Raw genomic sequence first — 16,722 nt, forward strand, 5'->3', positions numbered from 1 at the left:
CGGCTGGTGAGGCAGAGGCCTGCGCCATCTTGTAATGGCGAAAGCTATCCCAGCTTTCCACGTGGGGCACAGTGGGAGCCAGCGCCATCTTGTGGTGGCGAATGTTATTGCGGCCCTCTACAAAATGTGATGGTTTGTATGTGCTTGGCCCAGGGAAAAAGGGGAGCATTTTGGAGAAGAGGTACTAGGTATAGCAGGCATGCTCAGGAAACCTGTGTGTAAATCAAGAGACAGAAGGGCTTCAGGAATTCTGTGTGACAGTTAAGGAGCACAATGGGGCATAAAGACAAAGGCAATGCAGAGACCTGGAAGACTCAAACTGGATGTCTGGAGAGTGGATGCTTAGCTGTTAACTGATTCAGAGGAGAAAAAGAGATGAAAAGTGAAAGTAAGTTGGTGGTAAATAGAGAAACAATTCTGACCATTCTTCAGAACACTGGTAACAGACTTAAATTGCTGTAAGTCTTTAAGAAATTAGAAGCCCAAATCTTTTGGACCCACATGACAGAAAACAGAAACTTCAGGGCTTTGGATGCTGGGACTTGAGGTATGTGGCAGAGTAAAGAGAAGTATATCGGTCATTGTAGCATGAAAGTTCTATCACCAGTCTGAGAACACTGGCAGCCAATATACTTTGCTCCTAGTCAGAGACTTTAGAACAAACTTTCTTAAAAAAAAAACAAAACAAAGGGGTTGGGGATTTAGCTCAGTGGTAGAGCGCTTGCCTAGCAAGCGCAAGGCCCTGGGTTCGGTCCTCAGCTCCGAAAAAAAAAAAAAGAAAAAAAAAACAACCCCCCCAATAAAAAAGACTCAGAGACATTGAAAACTGGAAGTCCTGTTATATAGTGCCTTACTCTTGACTAGGAGAATGTAGACAAAACTTACCCAACACAGAAGAAATAACACTCACATGAAATATGAAGACCAAAATGGAAGTGGGGGGGTATCAGGGAAGGATACTCAATGCAAACTGACTCACAGGAAACAGGAACAGAATTAAAACAGTTAAGTCATAATCCTCAGGGAGATTCAAAAGATAGTAAGGTAGTATACTCACAAAGCAAGAGTAGAAAGCTAAAAAAAAAATGAAGTGTGAACACAGGAAAGAAAAAGTTCTTAGAAATTAAAATGAGACACAGAAATGAAAATGTTAATAGCAGATTGGGAAGATAGGAGCATAAACTGCTGAAAGTTTGCAGAAGAGAGAAGAAAATACAGAGGTGAATGCTAGCAGCAAACCATTGGACTGAGAACAAGGTCCCCATTGGAGGAGTTAGAGAAAGGATTGAAGGAGCTGAAGGGAATTGCAACCCCATAAGAACAACAATACCAACCAACCAGAGCTCCCAGGGACTAAACCACTACCCAAAGATACATGGACAGATTCATGGTTCCAGCTGCATCACCAATGGGAGGAGAAGCCCTTGGACCTGCCAAGGCTGTACCCACCCCAGTGTAGAAGAATGTCAGGGCTGGGAAATTGGAAGGGTTGGTTGGTTGGGGTGGGAGAACACCCTCATAGAAGAGGGGGAGGTGTTATGGGATAGGGGCTTATGGACAGGAAACTGGGAAAGGGAATAACATTAGAAATGTAAATAAAAAATATCCCATATAAAAAGGTTGAAAGACTTAAAAAAATTTAGAAAGTCAGACCTAAGTCTATCCCTAGTATATTAGAAAATATGCTAAGAATATTCTTGTTAGGAGGAAAACAGAAAAAAATGGGATAAGGAAAAACCACATAAACGATAAAATAATTATAAACTCTGAGGTGTGAATAAACTCTCGGCTTAAGCGTGGCGTGCTCACTACAGTGCAGGTAAGGGAAGGCTTATGTCAAAGCATAGTGTCCTAAAAATAAGTACTAGGAACAAAGTCTTAAAAAAGTCTTCTTAGAATAGAAATTCATTCTTTGAAAGGTCTAATGGATTAATACCTCTTGACAAAAGAAACCTGAGCTAAAAGACCAAGACAAAATATACTCCAATCTAAAGACCTACAGTCATTTGAAATGTAAAAACTGAAGATAAGGGCTAGAGAGATGGCTTGGTGGAGAAGCAGGGGTGGCAGCCCCTACCTATAATTGCAGGTGGTGGAGGAGGAGGGTATCTGGTTTTAGGGCAAGGGAATGGGAGAGTGAGGGAGGGACTGAGGGCAGAACTGTGTGGCTCACAATCTGAGCCGGACTCTAACGAATCTGGTGAGCTCTAGGCTCCTCAAGAGACATTAAATACAAGACAGAGAGCAATGGAGGAAGTTATCTGCCTCATCTTTGACCACACACACACACACACAAACACACACACACTCTCTCTCTCTCTCTCTCTCTCTCTCTCTCTCTCTCTCATTAGGGTAAGTCAAACTTATTTATTTATTTATTTATTTATTTATTTATTTATTTTGCATTCATGTCTCAGTTCATCATTTCAAAGCAGTCATTGGATGATCCAGTGACCAATGGGGTTTCACAAAATGGAGGCCATGGCCAAGACAGTTGAAGATGGCATTCAGGAAAGGGAAGAGCTGCCCTAGGGAACAAATGGGAGGATTTTTATAATCATGACTCCATGACATGTCACGAAATCAAATATAAAAGCAAGCAAGCAAACAAACAACAGAAATCTTGTGGGGAGGTGTTGCTGAGGTCATGAACATGGCTGAGACTACTGAAGGAAGTGGGTGAGAGACACGTAGGAAACAAAGCTACAGGAAGGCAAGCAAAGAAATGGCAGAAAGAAAAGAAATGACATCTTTCCCAGTGCTATATAGCGATAATAGGAGAATAGGTAATGAGAATTTCTATACAGAAGGAACAGGAAGGGGTGACTGGATTGTGTTTCATATAGGAATTCTTGTGTCTGTGTTAAACTTTAATCTTCCACATGAACAAAGCAACGGGTGGCAGCTTGCACAGATATTCAGTCAATAATGATAAACATACATAAATATGTCACATTATATCATATTAAACAAGATAGAGGAAAATACAGAATAAGAAGCCCAAAGGGATGAGAGAGGGTAGACCTGGGAGTGTGAAAAGCAAGGTTGAGGCCTCTTGGTTTTCCATTATTAAGTCCAACAGAAACCTTAACCTTCTTAACTAATTAGATTATGGTTTGAACTTTGAAAAGATAAAAGGATAAAGAGGTAGGGAGAAATTAGTAGTTTAAAAAGGATTTATTTTTATTTTATGTGTTTTAATGTCTGCTTGCATGCATGTATGTGTGCCACATAGGCCAGAAGAGGGCATCAGAGTCCCCGGAACTGGAGTACCGATGGTCATGAGCCATTCCGTGGGTGCTGAGAACCTAACCTCTGTGAGAGCAGGAAGTGCTTTAACTACTAAGTTGTCTCTGCGGTCCCAAGTGCTTGTTTTTGACCAGGGGGCTGTGTGAGCAAAGCTGCACTTGTCTGGGTCTCCGTGTATCAAACAAGACAAGGCCAACGGTGCTTAAACGGTGAGCTCAGGCAGGTCTTCAGCATAGCCCAGACACCAGGCCCCTAAGTCACTAGGAAGGACAAAGGGAGTCGCAGACAAAGCTCTTCCTCAGTACCTCCAGCCTCCTAGCCAGTGGGTGAGCGAGGAGGTCTTTGCATACCTCATCTGAGGTTAGAAAATTAATTTAAAATACAAGTGCAGGGCCTTACATTGGGGTCTTCATGGATTATTATCTACTGGATTTATGTAAAATGTACACGTGGAGAAAACGTGAACAATATGAAAATATATTGAACAAAAGCTTCTCTCCTTTATATTTCTGATTCCAGACAATCTCAAGCCTTGTCCTGGAGAGATAACACAGCAAATTCTGGCGTTCCCTGCTTGTTTGAATTTATTTACATCCGTCTGTGTACCAAATAGGAAAGGCACTAGAGTCCTCTGTTTGAACATATATGGATCAGCAGCAGACTCTCCTGCACCTTGATTAGCTTTCTCTTTTGTCTTCTCAGACTTTTTGTTTTGTTCTTTGTCCATCCACCCAGCCCCCACCCCCCAGCCAGCCTTGTCTATGACCCCAACTGTCTTAGAAATCACCATGAAGCTGCAAACTTGTGGCAATCCTCCTGCCTCTGACTTCCAAGTGCTGGAGCTGTAGGCAGGTGTCACTACACTCAGCTCTACTCAAGTGTTTCCTGATTGCTTGTGGCGCGGCAGCATAGATCCAGGCTTTTGGAGAGCTAGCGTGTTCTAGATGCTCTGTAGGATCCACACAGTTCATACAGTGACTTAGCATGTACCGTCATTTCCCACACCAACCTCCCTGTAGAGGATGGTTGAAGAATTCAGTTGTTTAAAGTATTCTGATTCTGAGATGATCCTCGCCATGCTAGCATGACTTGCAGTTCTCCATTGCCAGAACTTTTGATTCATGCCTCTAGATCTTAAGGATGCTGAATAAGAAGCCAAGCTTTGTAGAACTTGTTGCCACAGTGACGAAGAAACCCCAAAATGTCTATAGGTTTAATTTCTCCTGTGGGCATGTGCGTTTGTGTGTGCGTGTGTATAAGTGTGTATGCTCACATGTGGAATCAGGCCAGTGTCAGCTGTCTTTGTCAGTCATTGTCCACCTGAGTTTTGAGACACCATCTTTATGGGCTGGAGCTCACCCATCTTGCTGGACTGGATGGTCAGCCTGCTCTGAGGATCCTCCTATCGCCAGTCCTCAGCACTGGGGACCTGAGCTCAGATCTTATGCTTGCTTAGTGTGCACTTTACAGATTGAGCCATCTCCCCACCTTCTCCCCAGCTTCAGGGTTTAAGTTATTCTTGTGGGGATTTAACCAGCGTCTGCCAAACTGTCTGATAACGCCCTTGGTGCTCTCAGTGTCTCTGAACCAACTGGGGAGCTTCTCTCCTTTGCTTTTCCAGCTGGCAGCTACCCTGGCATGCTGGGGGCTCCTGATTCTTTCCAGAGTTAAGGTTGATGCTTTCCCAGAGTCAGTTTGCTCCCGCGCTGTCTATACCAGTTGTACTTGGGATAGTAATTAGGTAAATGTTCAAATGTTTCACAGACCAGTGAAATGTTTGTGTTAAAAGGAGTTTTTTGAAAACTGATCAAAGTTCCTTAAAAATTGGAAAGACTGAATAGTGAAAATTAAAATTCTGCTTATTTGGACGTTGGTAGAGAACTACAGAAAACTGGTGAAATTATTAATTTTTTTAATGAAAGGCCAAAGAATGTTTGTACTCTTATTTGTTCGAAAACCTGCTTATCGGAGACTATTATTAAATATGTGCTTTGGACAAACAAGCAAACAAAACCAAAACATAGATCTAGCCTCAATGACAAGATTGCCAAATCACCTCACATTTATATGCACATCAAATAAGGAATTTGAAGTATATATGGCATTTTTAAGTGATGGTTACTTTAGAGATAAACGGAATAGTTTGGCACAGTTCAAAGACTAAGGAGTAGAGACTGAAAAAAACTGCGTCTCATTGCCTGCTGACTTTGACCATGGAAATTACCCAGTGGGGGGACCCAGCAGGCGGTCCTGACTGTGGGAGTGTACTTTGTGGAGACTGCTCTTTTATTCCTTTAGAAGACGCCTTGGTCTGTTGCAAGCCCCATGGCTCTGAGTTCCAGCCAGCCGGCTTTTCGTTACCATGTTGTATTTTACCATTTTCCTACTCTCTGATGTTTCTCCTAGCTTCAAATTATTAGTTTTTATAATTATTTATTCTTTGAGAATTTCATGCATATATATATGTATATATATGTATATATATATGCATACATGCAATGAGGATATGGAGTAATCGTACACAGTAATTGCTCCTTCCTCCTCTTCCTATTCCTCCTCCTCTTTCTCTTCCTCCTTTTCCTCTTCCTCTTCTCCTCCTCTTCTTCCTCCTCTTTCTCTTCTTCCTCCTCCTCCTTTTTTCCTCCCTTTCCTCCTCCTACTTTTCCTCCTCCTCCTTCTTTTTCTTGTTCAAAATCCACTGTGGTTGCACTGTGGCCAATCAGCACTGCTGTATGCTCATGGATATGGGACCATCCATTGGAACTTGCAAAAATTTACCAATGGCCAAACCCCCAAAGAAAAATGACTCAGTCTTCCCCAGGTGCCATCAGCTGTCAATAATACCTCATGTGAGAGTGAGGCCTTGGGAAACTCACCTGATTCATGCAGGAATTTTGACTGGCTTGAGTCTGGTCAAGTAACCACAACTGCTATGAGTTTATGAGAAGAACAGCCATGTCACCTCTGGGAGACTGCGTTTTACAGCCCTCTACCTGCTTCACGCTATTTTTATCTCTGGTTTCTATTCTAGCTGTGGCTCTTCTGATTGTTCCCAATTTTATGATGCAGGTTTGCTTTTCAAGGAAATGAAAATGCCATTTGAATGATACCCGCACTGGGGGTTGGGAAATAGCTCAGCAGTTGAGTTGAGTGCAAGACCCTGGATTCGATCCCCAGTACTGCAGGAAAACAAAACAAAAGCAAACAAAAGTGAAAGTGGTCCATGTTCACACCTTTCTTGATCTGACTAACTAGGTCATGGACACCTTTCTTGATTTCTTTTTTTCCTGAGAATGATGTGAGGAGCCCACCTAATAAATTCCTTAATCTAGCATCTGTCCATGGAGTTCTTCCTCCCTGGACCAAGCCCTGTGGTGACAGAATAGCTGAGGCACTGCAACCATCACAAGCTGAGGCAGACACTAAATGATCTCTCTGTCACCTAAGTTGTCATAAAAGCTCTAGTTCCTTTAAAATCCCGCCATTTCCCACGTCCGTCAGCTGCAGTGTCTTCAGTCTCTGCCCTCTTCAGCAGCACATTGTTCCTCTTTCAAAATCTATTCACCAGTCTTCAATCTAGGAACATTCAAATATTTACCTGAGCATTCCTTCTTGGTTGGGAATTATGATGGTATATTCATTTTTCTCTTTAAGAGTAAATTTTTCTATTTAAGAATACACGATAAAGGACTAAATGCCCCCAACATTTAGCAGCAGGATTTTTCTCTTAGAGGATGATATCTCTCTTTGGTTTGGAGATTTCCACAACCTCAAATTACTAGTGCAAAAGAATTATGTGCCCTTAAAGGTTTTTTTGTCGGAATCTACACCCAGATGACTCTCTTTTAATATGTTTTTCATGCTGTTTTTCTTGCATGTGCATGCAGGTGTCTGTTAAAGGGCCAGGTAGGTCTCCATTTTCAGATTCCTGAGAACTACAGAGATTTCTTCTGGTTGACCAATCCTTCCCAGTGTGCACCATCTCCCTTAGAGGGGCAGGTCTGTGGAAGTCTATAAAAGAGATTACCAATGGGAGAGACTCTAAAGGGAAGTCCACACAGAACTTAACTGAAGGATACTTGGGATAATGACCTGCCTGCTATAAAGACTACAGGTCTTCATTATCAGTCCTTCATGGTGGCATTTGATTGATGACATAAAGTTGCCAGGGGACTGATTCTGACACTTAAAGAAGTAGAACTGATCTGCCTTTGGATAGAAGTTGCCAGGAAGACAATAGCGCTTCCGGTGGTAATGTATCTGTTAGGAATTTTTAATTAATTAGCGAGGAAGTCCAACACAGAGCCTGGATTTCAGTTTCGGGGTCCAATGGTAGAATTGGAATAAAAATGCGGCTGAGGCCAACGGTAGCAAGATGAGGTATCTGTTGGGAGGGAAGTCGGCTGGTGCCCCAGCAGTCCCGCTGCCTCTACTGAGTCTCTCACCAAGTTCTCTTCAGTCCATCAGTTACCTTTGGGTGCATTGCTTAAATATCGGGGTCCCTAAGCATCGTTCTCAGATTACCTCCTTCCTCTGTGTACACACTTATTCCAAATGCTCTTACGCACACCCCATGTTTTTAGAGTATGTCAAGGACCATCCAAACTTCTTTTTGGATTTTACCTAACACCATGACTACAGCAAATCTAAGACTGAACACAGGACAGCAGGCCTCACTGGGTAAGGGCACTTGCTGCCAAGCCTGACAATCTTAAGTTCAATCTCTGGGACCACATGGTAAAAGGGGAGAACTGACTCCCACAAGTTGTCCTCAGATCTCCTGTACACACCAATGCCTGCACATGCCTTCACACGCCCATGCACATACGTATGAGCGCACACAGACTGAACATGCATATTCTCCTTGGTTTCCTGTATTCTGGACAGTGTATAGATGGCATTATATCTTCCATCGGAGTGCCTAAGCAAAGGTCATTTTCCTCCCTCTCTTGAGACCTAGGCTTGGGCTTTTGCTTGCTGTTTTCTCTTTCAATGTTTGCTCTTCATCTAGGTCTGTAATCACCCCAGACTAGGGTTTCTTAAACTATTTCCCACCATGGTCCCTTTTTGTCTGAGTAACTGTAATTCCTACTAATGGCAACGTTGAAGCTGTGCCAAGCTATCTCAGGTGGTGTTTGTTAGCATTTTGTGGCCTGGAGTTGTGAGCAGGGCAAGGTGCTCCTATGTTCAGAACCTCGGCTGCAGAGAAGTCCTGGGCTATAAGCTAGCACTGTTGGCAATACCTTAGTTCATTCTGAGTTTGATTAAAATTTTAAAAAAGATTTATTTTACTATTTAATTATGTCTCTCTACGTGTGTGTGTGTGTGTGTGTGTGTGTGTGTGTGTGTGTGTGTGTATGCGCGTGTGCATATGGGTGCCTGCAGAGACCATAAAAAGACAATAGACCTCCTGGAGTCCCAGCCAGTTGCGAGCCAGTTACGAGCCAGTTACGAGCCAGTTGCGAGCCAGTTGCGAGCCAGTTGCGAGCCAGTTGCTATGGGTGCTGAGAACTCAAATCCTCGGGAAGAGCAGCACACGTTCTGAACAGCTGAGACATCTCTCCAGCCTCTTAAATTAATTTTTGGTCATTATATGTTAAAAAGCCTTTCCCGGTTGCCTGACATGGCTGCATATTGATTACAACCCACAGCTTAAGAAACTGAACCCTTTGCCGTGTTGTCTTTGCCCAGACTCCCTTATCCAGGCTAAGCGTAGCTCATGTCACTTCATGGCTCAGCAGCATCAGTCTAAGGGAAGGGTCTTCCATTACAGTGCAGGCTGATGGCTTGTGTCCTGGTTCCACTCCCAGCTTTATTTTCTCTAATGTCTTATGGGGAAGGTAAAGATATGCATGACTGAAAGAGAAACAAGAGTACACTTCTAATGGCTGGTGCTCTGATTGCATCAATTATTCACCACCTTTAGGATGTCATCTGTTCTTGGGTATTCCTTTAGATGACATGTCCTCCTGCATCTAATGTATATTATACCTTATCCTTCAAAACTCAAAACTCAGCCAAATGCCACCTTATCTATAAAGTCTTTCTGGATCATTAGTTTTTTTCCAGAGTCCATAGTTCCTATATTTTTTGTATGTTTCATACATGAATCTATTATCACTTTCTATTTGTTAGTTTCGTTCCAATGACTGTTGAGCTTAAAAGGAGGGACCTTGTCTGATTTTCTACCTAGTGTTCTAAATTGTACAAGTTTAAAGGCCCACCCAAGGGCCTCAGCAGAAAAAGCAACATGAATGAAAGCATCAGGAGAGAGTGATAAGTTGAACAGAACTGCTATCATTACATAATGTGAGGGCTATGGATTTACTGTCTGTGCTCAGGCACAGCAATTAACTAGTAAAAAAACAGTCAGTAATTTCTAAGTATAATAAATAATACATATTCGAGAAGAAATAGATAAAAAATACCTTTAAAAAGATCAAATGTTCAATGTAGCAGGCAGATACAAGAGCACCTCTGACAAGAAAGTACACAGACTCACCAGGCAGTGGTTGCACATGCCTTTTATCTCAGAACTTGAGAGGCAGAGGCAGGTGGATCTCTATGAGTTTGAGGCCAGCCTGGTCTACAGAGCTAGCTCCAGGACAGCCAGGGCTACACAGAGAAACCCTCTTTCCAAACCATAAAACTAAACCAAACCAAACCAACAGAAACAATGAAACAAAACCAAGTATGAACACAAACTCAAAGAAAATACTTAAAAATTAAAGTTAAATTTAAAAGAATAACTCCAGTGATTGGAGATGTAGGAATCTTGTCAGGGAAGTGAAATCTATCCTGTATCACTTTTGTTATTGTTATTGTTGTGAAAAAATACCCAGGAAAAGGGGGAAAGATTTATTTTGGCTCATAGTTTCAGATATTATCAATAATAGGATACGCTTATTGCTTGGGGCCTGATGCGAGACAGATTATCATGGTAATAGGAGCAAGTGGTCAATGAGGCAGCTAAACAGGGAGCAAAGAGGGGGAAAGGGCCCAGAGACAACTTAAAGTCTTTGAAGATACACCCCCAGTGACCTACTTCCTCCATTGGACTTAGTGACCTCCTCGGTACATCATCTTTCAACAGTGCCACTGGCTGGGGACTAAGCCTTCAGCAACAGACCTTTGCCATGACCTTCCCGGCTTAGGGACTGACCTAACTTGGGTGACAGGGAATGAAGGTGTAGCAGACACAGATACAGAAAAACTGGGATTCGGTAAGGTATGTGCTGTGACAGAGATACAATGGCAGTGCCCTGGAAACTCAGAGCATTTACTATATACAGTAGGAAGGAGGAGGAGGCAAGTTGGCTAATCTGAGTAGGAGGTCTAGGTGGAGAACAGTCTGTACTCATGGGAGGAGGAAGCTGTGCTGATAGCTTCTGTATACAGTGTCAACATTAGGGACCGGGAGCCTCAGTTGATACTTTATTCACACACTGATTTTAGCTAAAGAACAACTATTTGTCAACATTTTAACTTGGACCAGGGATGGGAACAATTTGCCATTCCCATGGGATTGAGGCATCGGGAGGGTCCTTGACAGAGTTGTGCTCATATCAATAATATACATCCACTTAGGACTTCATCTGTATCCTATGGACCTTTTGAAAAATGCTTCATATTCAAATAATACTAAAATAAGAAGTACAGCAGATGTGTTCAGCAGAAAAATGATAAAAGAAAAAGAAAAAAGTTAGTGAATTTGAAGACAAATTTAAGTTAAAGATTCTTAAGATGAGAATAAAATGTATTAAAGAAAAGTAGGCAGTTAAAGAGATGAATGGAATAACACTGAGATGGTTTGAATAGGAATGGCACTCATAGATTCATGTGTTTAATGTTTGGTCCACAAGGAGTGGCACTATTAGGAGGTGTGGCCTTGTTGGAGGAAGTGTGTCACTGTGGGGGTGGGCTTTGAGGTCTCCTATGCTCAGGCTCTGCCCAGTGTAAGAAGCTAGTCTCCTCCTGGCTGCCTTCAGATCAAGATGTAGAAGTCTTGGCTCCTCCAGCCCCGTGTCTGTCTACAAGCTGCCATGCTTCCTTATATGATGATAATAGACTAAACCTTACACTTTCAGAGGAAAGTGTAAGCCTACCTCAATTAAATGTTTGCATTTATAAGAGTTGCCTTGGTCATGGTGCTTCTTCAACTCAATAAAACTCTAACTAAGACATACACAAAAAGTTTCAATTCATGTCATTGCAGTCCCATAGGGAAAGAGGAAAAAAGGACAAAAATTATGTAAAACAACTCCAAATTTAGTAGAAAATAGCATTATATACACATAAGCAGCTCATGACTAGCAAGAAATGTACAAAGAAAACCAATCCCAGCAAACTACTTTCTAAAAAAAGCAACAAAATAAAACTATGCCTTGTTACATCACAATTAAACTGTGAAGATATCAGAGAAATCTCATGACAGCAAAAATAAATGACACATTCCTGAATGGAGAACAATGACACACTAAAGAGCTGAATTCTGGCAGCTGACAGGTGACATTAGAATGACAGGTCAGAGAACAGGAAGTGAGGATCCAAAGAGTACATTCCATGACACTGTCCTTCAAGACTGTAAGTACAATGAGGATGTTCACTCATAAACAAACTCTGAAGGAATGCCTTACCAGAAAACCTGTCCTATAAGAAACATGAAAGAATATTCTTCAAGCAGGAGTCAGATGATACCAAATGTGTAGAAAGTAGTGAAGAAAAAATTTGTGAGTGGGTATAACTGCGTTTGATATATATATATATATATATATATATATATATATATATATATTTGATATATATATTACATATATATTACATAATATGTATCTGCATACTAGATGTATTTTATTCATATGAAGTCTCTGAATATCTCTCTATATGTTATGCAAGATAGGTCTGTACATAACTTTACATGTGCTTATTATTATATAGAGTACATCAAAATACACAATTACTTAGAGCAAAATAATTATCTTGTTTATAGTATATATATAGTCAAATAAGTTAACAATGCCCATATATGAGGATAAATGAAAACATATCATTTTATACTTCCATATATTGAAGTGATTTAATGTTAGTTCTAAGTATTTTGGGATAATATATTTGTTACTTTTGCCTCACTGACTATAATTCCCAACAGAAACAACTTAAGGGAAGAGAGACTCATTTTGGCTCAAGGTTTAAAGGACTTTTGTCCACTGTGGTCTGGAAGGCATGGCAGCTTGGTCCACAGAGCTCTGTAGAAGAGTGACATGGAGGATGCCAGTGCCACAGCAGACCAAGAGGTTCAGGGAGCACTCACCGTGGCTATGGATGGATAACCATCCCCAATGATTTTCCCACAGTGACCCCGCTCATGATAGGCCTCACTTCCTCAGCCCTCCAGAGCCTGTTGAAATAGCACTGTCACCCAGAGACTAAGCAATCAGAACATGAGTTTATGGGGGACAATTTTTAGTTTCAGACTTAACCGACTCAAACTGCATCATAGATCAAATAGATGTAGATATCTGTAAACTAACACAACTAATAGCTATAGAAAACAGGTTCTTCTCATCAGCCTATAGAACTTCCTCCAAAATAGATGACATTTTAGCATGTCTAGAAAGCATGTCTTAAATATTTTTTAAAATTGAAATAATTGCCATCATTTTATCAGATCATAATAAAATAAAATTATAAACTGACAGCAAAAGAGATTACAAAAGTGACACAAATACATGGAGAGTAACAGATATACTTTTGACTGGCCAGTGAGTCATTGAATAGCTTAGTCTGTTAACTTTAAAGTTCTAAAATCAAAGAGAAATAAAATAAGAAATTATCAGCACCTCTTAGACGCATCAAAAACTGTTCTGAGAGAGCTCATAGTTATGAAGAATGGAACCAAAAATGGATCTCAAATAAATAACATTGATGTTCCCCAAAGTCACAGAAGAATAAAAACAACTCAGATTCCAAATTAGTAAATGCAAAGAAATGATTAAAATTAGGGTAGAAATGAACACAGTGGGAACTAGAAAAATGACAGAAAAGGTAAATCAAGAGTGGGCTTTTTAAAAGACTGACAAACCCTTAATCAAACTAACATAAACAAAGGGGAAGAAAACACACATTAATAAAATTAAAGACAAAAAGGTGGCAACACTACAAGTAACAATGAGATCTGATAACTAAGTAATAATTTGAATACTCATTCAAAATAGTGTAAAAATTAGAAGAAATGAATTTCTAGACATGTAAAACCTACCAGGATTGAGCTAATGAGATATAATCAACCTATCTATATTTATAATTTGCAATGAGACTGAAGCAGCAATAAAGAATTTTCTAACTAAGAGAATCCCTAGGCCAGAAGAATTCCCTGCTGAATTCTACTAGACACTTAAAGAAGTACTAAAATCAGTATTTATCAAGTTGTTTTATAAAGTTGAAAGGGAAGGGATATTCCCAAACTCATTATCCAAAGTCAGTACTACACTATAGCAAAACTTATAGCGAAATGTCCCCACTCTCTCAGCCTCTCCCCACTCTATCCCGAGTCCTCCAGTTTCCTAGTCACCATGCCCCAGACCAGCTAAGGTGGAGAGTCCCTGCTCTAACAGAGTCTACACAGACTGTGAGAAGCTCAGGTCACACAGACCAGAAGACCAGAAAGGAATCAGAAACTGAGGAAAAAAACACTTATCCAAAGATAAACACAGAAATTGGTACCTAGACCAATGTACTCCAAACACAGATGCCAAGAGGCCAGTGTAAGAACACAGCAACAGCTAAGACAGTGTCATCATCAGAACCCAGCAATTGTACCACAGCCATCCCTGAATATTTCAACACAGCAGAAGCACAAGGAAAAGGCCTTAAAGCCAACTTTATGAAGATGATTGCGGTCCTGAAAGAGGAGATGAATAATCTTTCTGAGAAATTAAGGAAAACATAAAGACAATTGGAGAAAATGAATAAATCCTTTAAAGAAAGAAAAGCAGAAAAACAAACAATGGAAGGAAATGAATAAAACTGTTCAAAACCTGAAGTGGAAAGAGAATAAAGAAAGCACAAACTGAGAGAATTCTACAAATGAAATATCTAGGTAAGCAAACAGGAACTACAGACACAAGTATCACTAACAAAAAGCAAGAAGAGATAGAAGAAAGAATCTCGGGTGTGGGAGATACGATAGAAGACATTGATAAATCAGTCAAAGACAAATTTAAACCTAAAGAGTTTCTGACCTGAAGCCTGCAGGAGCACTGGGGCACTCCGAAGACCAAAGCTAAGAGTAATAGGAACAGAGGAAGAAGAAGATGCTCAGCTTAGAGGTCCAGAACACATTTTCAACAAAATCATAGACAAAAATATTCCCAACCTAAAAGGAGATGTCTATAAAGGTACAAGAAGCTTACAGAACATCAAATAGGTGGGACTAGAAAAGAAAGTCCCCTCGCCACACAGCAATCCAAATATTAAATATTCAGAGCAAAGAAAGGATATTAAAAGCTTCGAGGGAAAAAGAGCAATTAACAGATAAAGGCAAACCTAACAGAATTACACCTGACTTCTCAATGGAGACTTCCAAAGCCGGAAGGGCTTGGGCAGGTGTTCTGCAGACTCCGAGACTACTGTACCCAGCCAACCTTTCAATCACCAAAGAAAGAGAAAACAAAATATTTCATGACGTCAAATTTAAACAACATATATCCGTAAGTCCAGCCTTACAGAAGATACTAGAAGGAAAACTACAACCCAAGGAGGTTAATTACATCTATGTAAACACAGGCAGTGAATAATCTCATACCAGGCCCCTGAAGGCATTTATAAGGGGTTGCTGTTGTGTCACAAGGTAGCACAGAAAAGAGAGGCGATGTTCATGCTTGGCGTTCTGACCTGTGAACTAATCTGAATGATCAGTAGCCTAACATTCTCTGAAAAAAGTGAGTCAGAGATGACCGCCAGTCTGGTGCCAGGCAGGTCCAGACAGGGAGCTAGCCTGAGAAAACCACCAGTCCGACATCATGCAGGCATCAGCAGGATCCCAGGGCAAGGTGTGAACCAGAGACTAGAAGAAACCCCACCTCCAGCCTGGGACTGCAGACTCAGGGAGGCAGTAAACCTGAGACAGATGACTCTTGGTGAGGAGCAAGCCCTGGAGCCATGGAGACGTATGGTACCATGGGGCCTGGAAAAGGAGCCAGCTTGAGATGACCACCAACACAGCACTATGCAGGCCATGGAGAGGGAGGCAGACCGTGCCCAAGATGATCCCTGCCTGGAGCTAATGCACAAGGAGGGCATAGAACTCCTGAGACCACTCCTGAGATGACCCTAGACACTCGAAGACCCCAGGTATCGCTAAGAGGGGCAAGTAAGTAGTGGAGAAATAGAAGAGAAACAGAAACAGAAAGATGTGGGCTCAAAGAAGAGAGGCAGAACTGGAGACTCGAGGATGGTGAGGAACAGCCTGATGTGAGTAGTCAGTGATGCCATCAGTCCTGGAATGTGTTGCCATGGGGACCATGTCTGGGTCTGTGGCCTTGCAGTAGCAGGAGTCTGCTACCACCAAAGGCCAGGCAGAAGTTTCTGGTCCGGGTTACTGCCTGAGGATATGTTGATGTATGAGGGCTGTGCAGAACTGGCCCCACTCTTTACCTGGGCATACCTTGGGGTGTGAGAGCAGAATAGCTGATCCTGTCCCCAGCCTGTTGTAATACTAAGAAGAATGGGCCTGCACATTTCAGGAGTTTGGGTGAGCTGGCCTCAGAGTTTGAGTGTGGGAGAAATGACCCTCCCACTCACCTCCCATGCATGAATGAGTGAGAGGAAGAGATTCTCCCCCTACCCCCATTTCCCAGCCCTGCCACCTCTGAATGTAGCAGATGGGAGACCTGGCCCTGAGTTCATGAGAAAAGGAGAGCTGACCCTGCCCCTCACCAGCTGCGGCGCTCAGGGGAATGGGACCTGCATCTTGCTTGGGCAGCAAAGGAGAGCTGGTCCTGGATTGGGGGTTGCAGGTGAGTTGACCTGCAGGGTGTGAGCATGGGAGAGCTGGCCCTGCCTTTTGTATGCTGTGAGTTGTCATTGTGTAAGAGAGATTCCCCTTCTTTCCCTTTTGCCATCTGGTGGGCAGGAGAGCTTGCCACTAGGGTCATGAGAGCAGGAAAGCTGGTCTTGCTGGTCACCCGATGCAGCACTTGGGAGATCAGGCCCTGAAACTTGTCTACCATGTGGTACTGTGGGACGAGATTCTCTCTCCCACCCTTACCCCTTGTCACCTATGGCAGGTAGCAGAGCTAAACTTGGGGTCATGAGAGTAGGAGAGCTGGCCTTGCCCCTCATATGCTACAGCAGTTGGAAGAGCTGGCATAGTACTTTGTCTTGGCAGTAGAGCTAGCCCTGGCTGTGGGGGTTGGAGGTGAGCCAGCCTGGGGGCTATAAGTGCAGAAAACAGCAGTGAGGGAGAGATCCCCT

General features: G+C 42.1%; 1 pseudogene; it reads left to right on the forward strand.

The window, feature by feature from the left end:
• Nucleotides 1-15,052: 15,052 nt before the first annotated feature.
• Nucleotides 15,053-15,177, forward strand: LOC120094517 (small nucleolar RNA SNORA17; annotated as a pseudogene).
• The last annotated feature ends 1,545 nt before the right edge of the window (nt 15,178-16,722 follow it).

Source organism: Rattus norvegicus, chromosome 8 (assembly GCF_021556685.1).
Source record: "Rattus norvegicus strain SHRSP/BbbUtx chromosome 8, alternate assembly SHRSP_T2T, whole genome shotgun sequence".
NCBI lineage: Eukaryota > Metazoa > Chordata > Mammalia > Rodentia > Muridae > Rattus > Rattus norvegicus.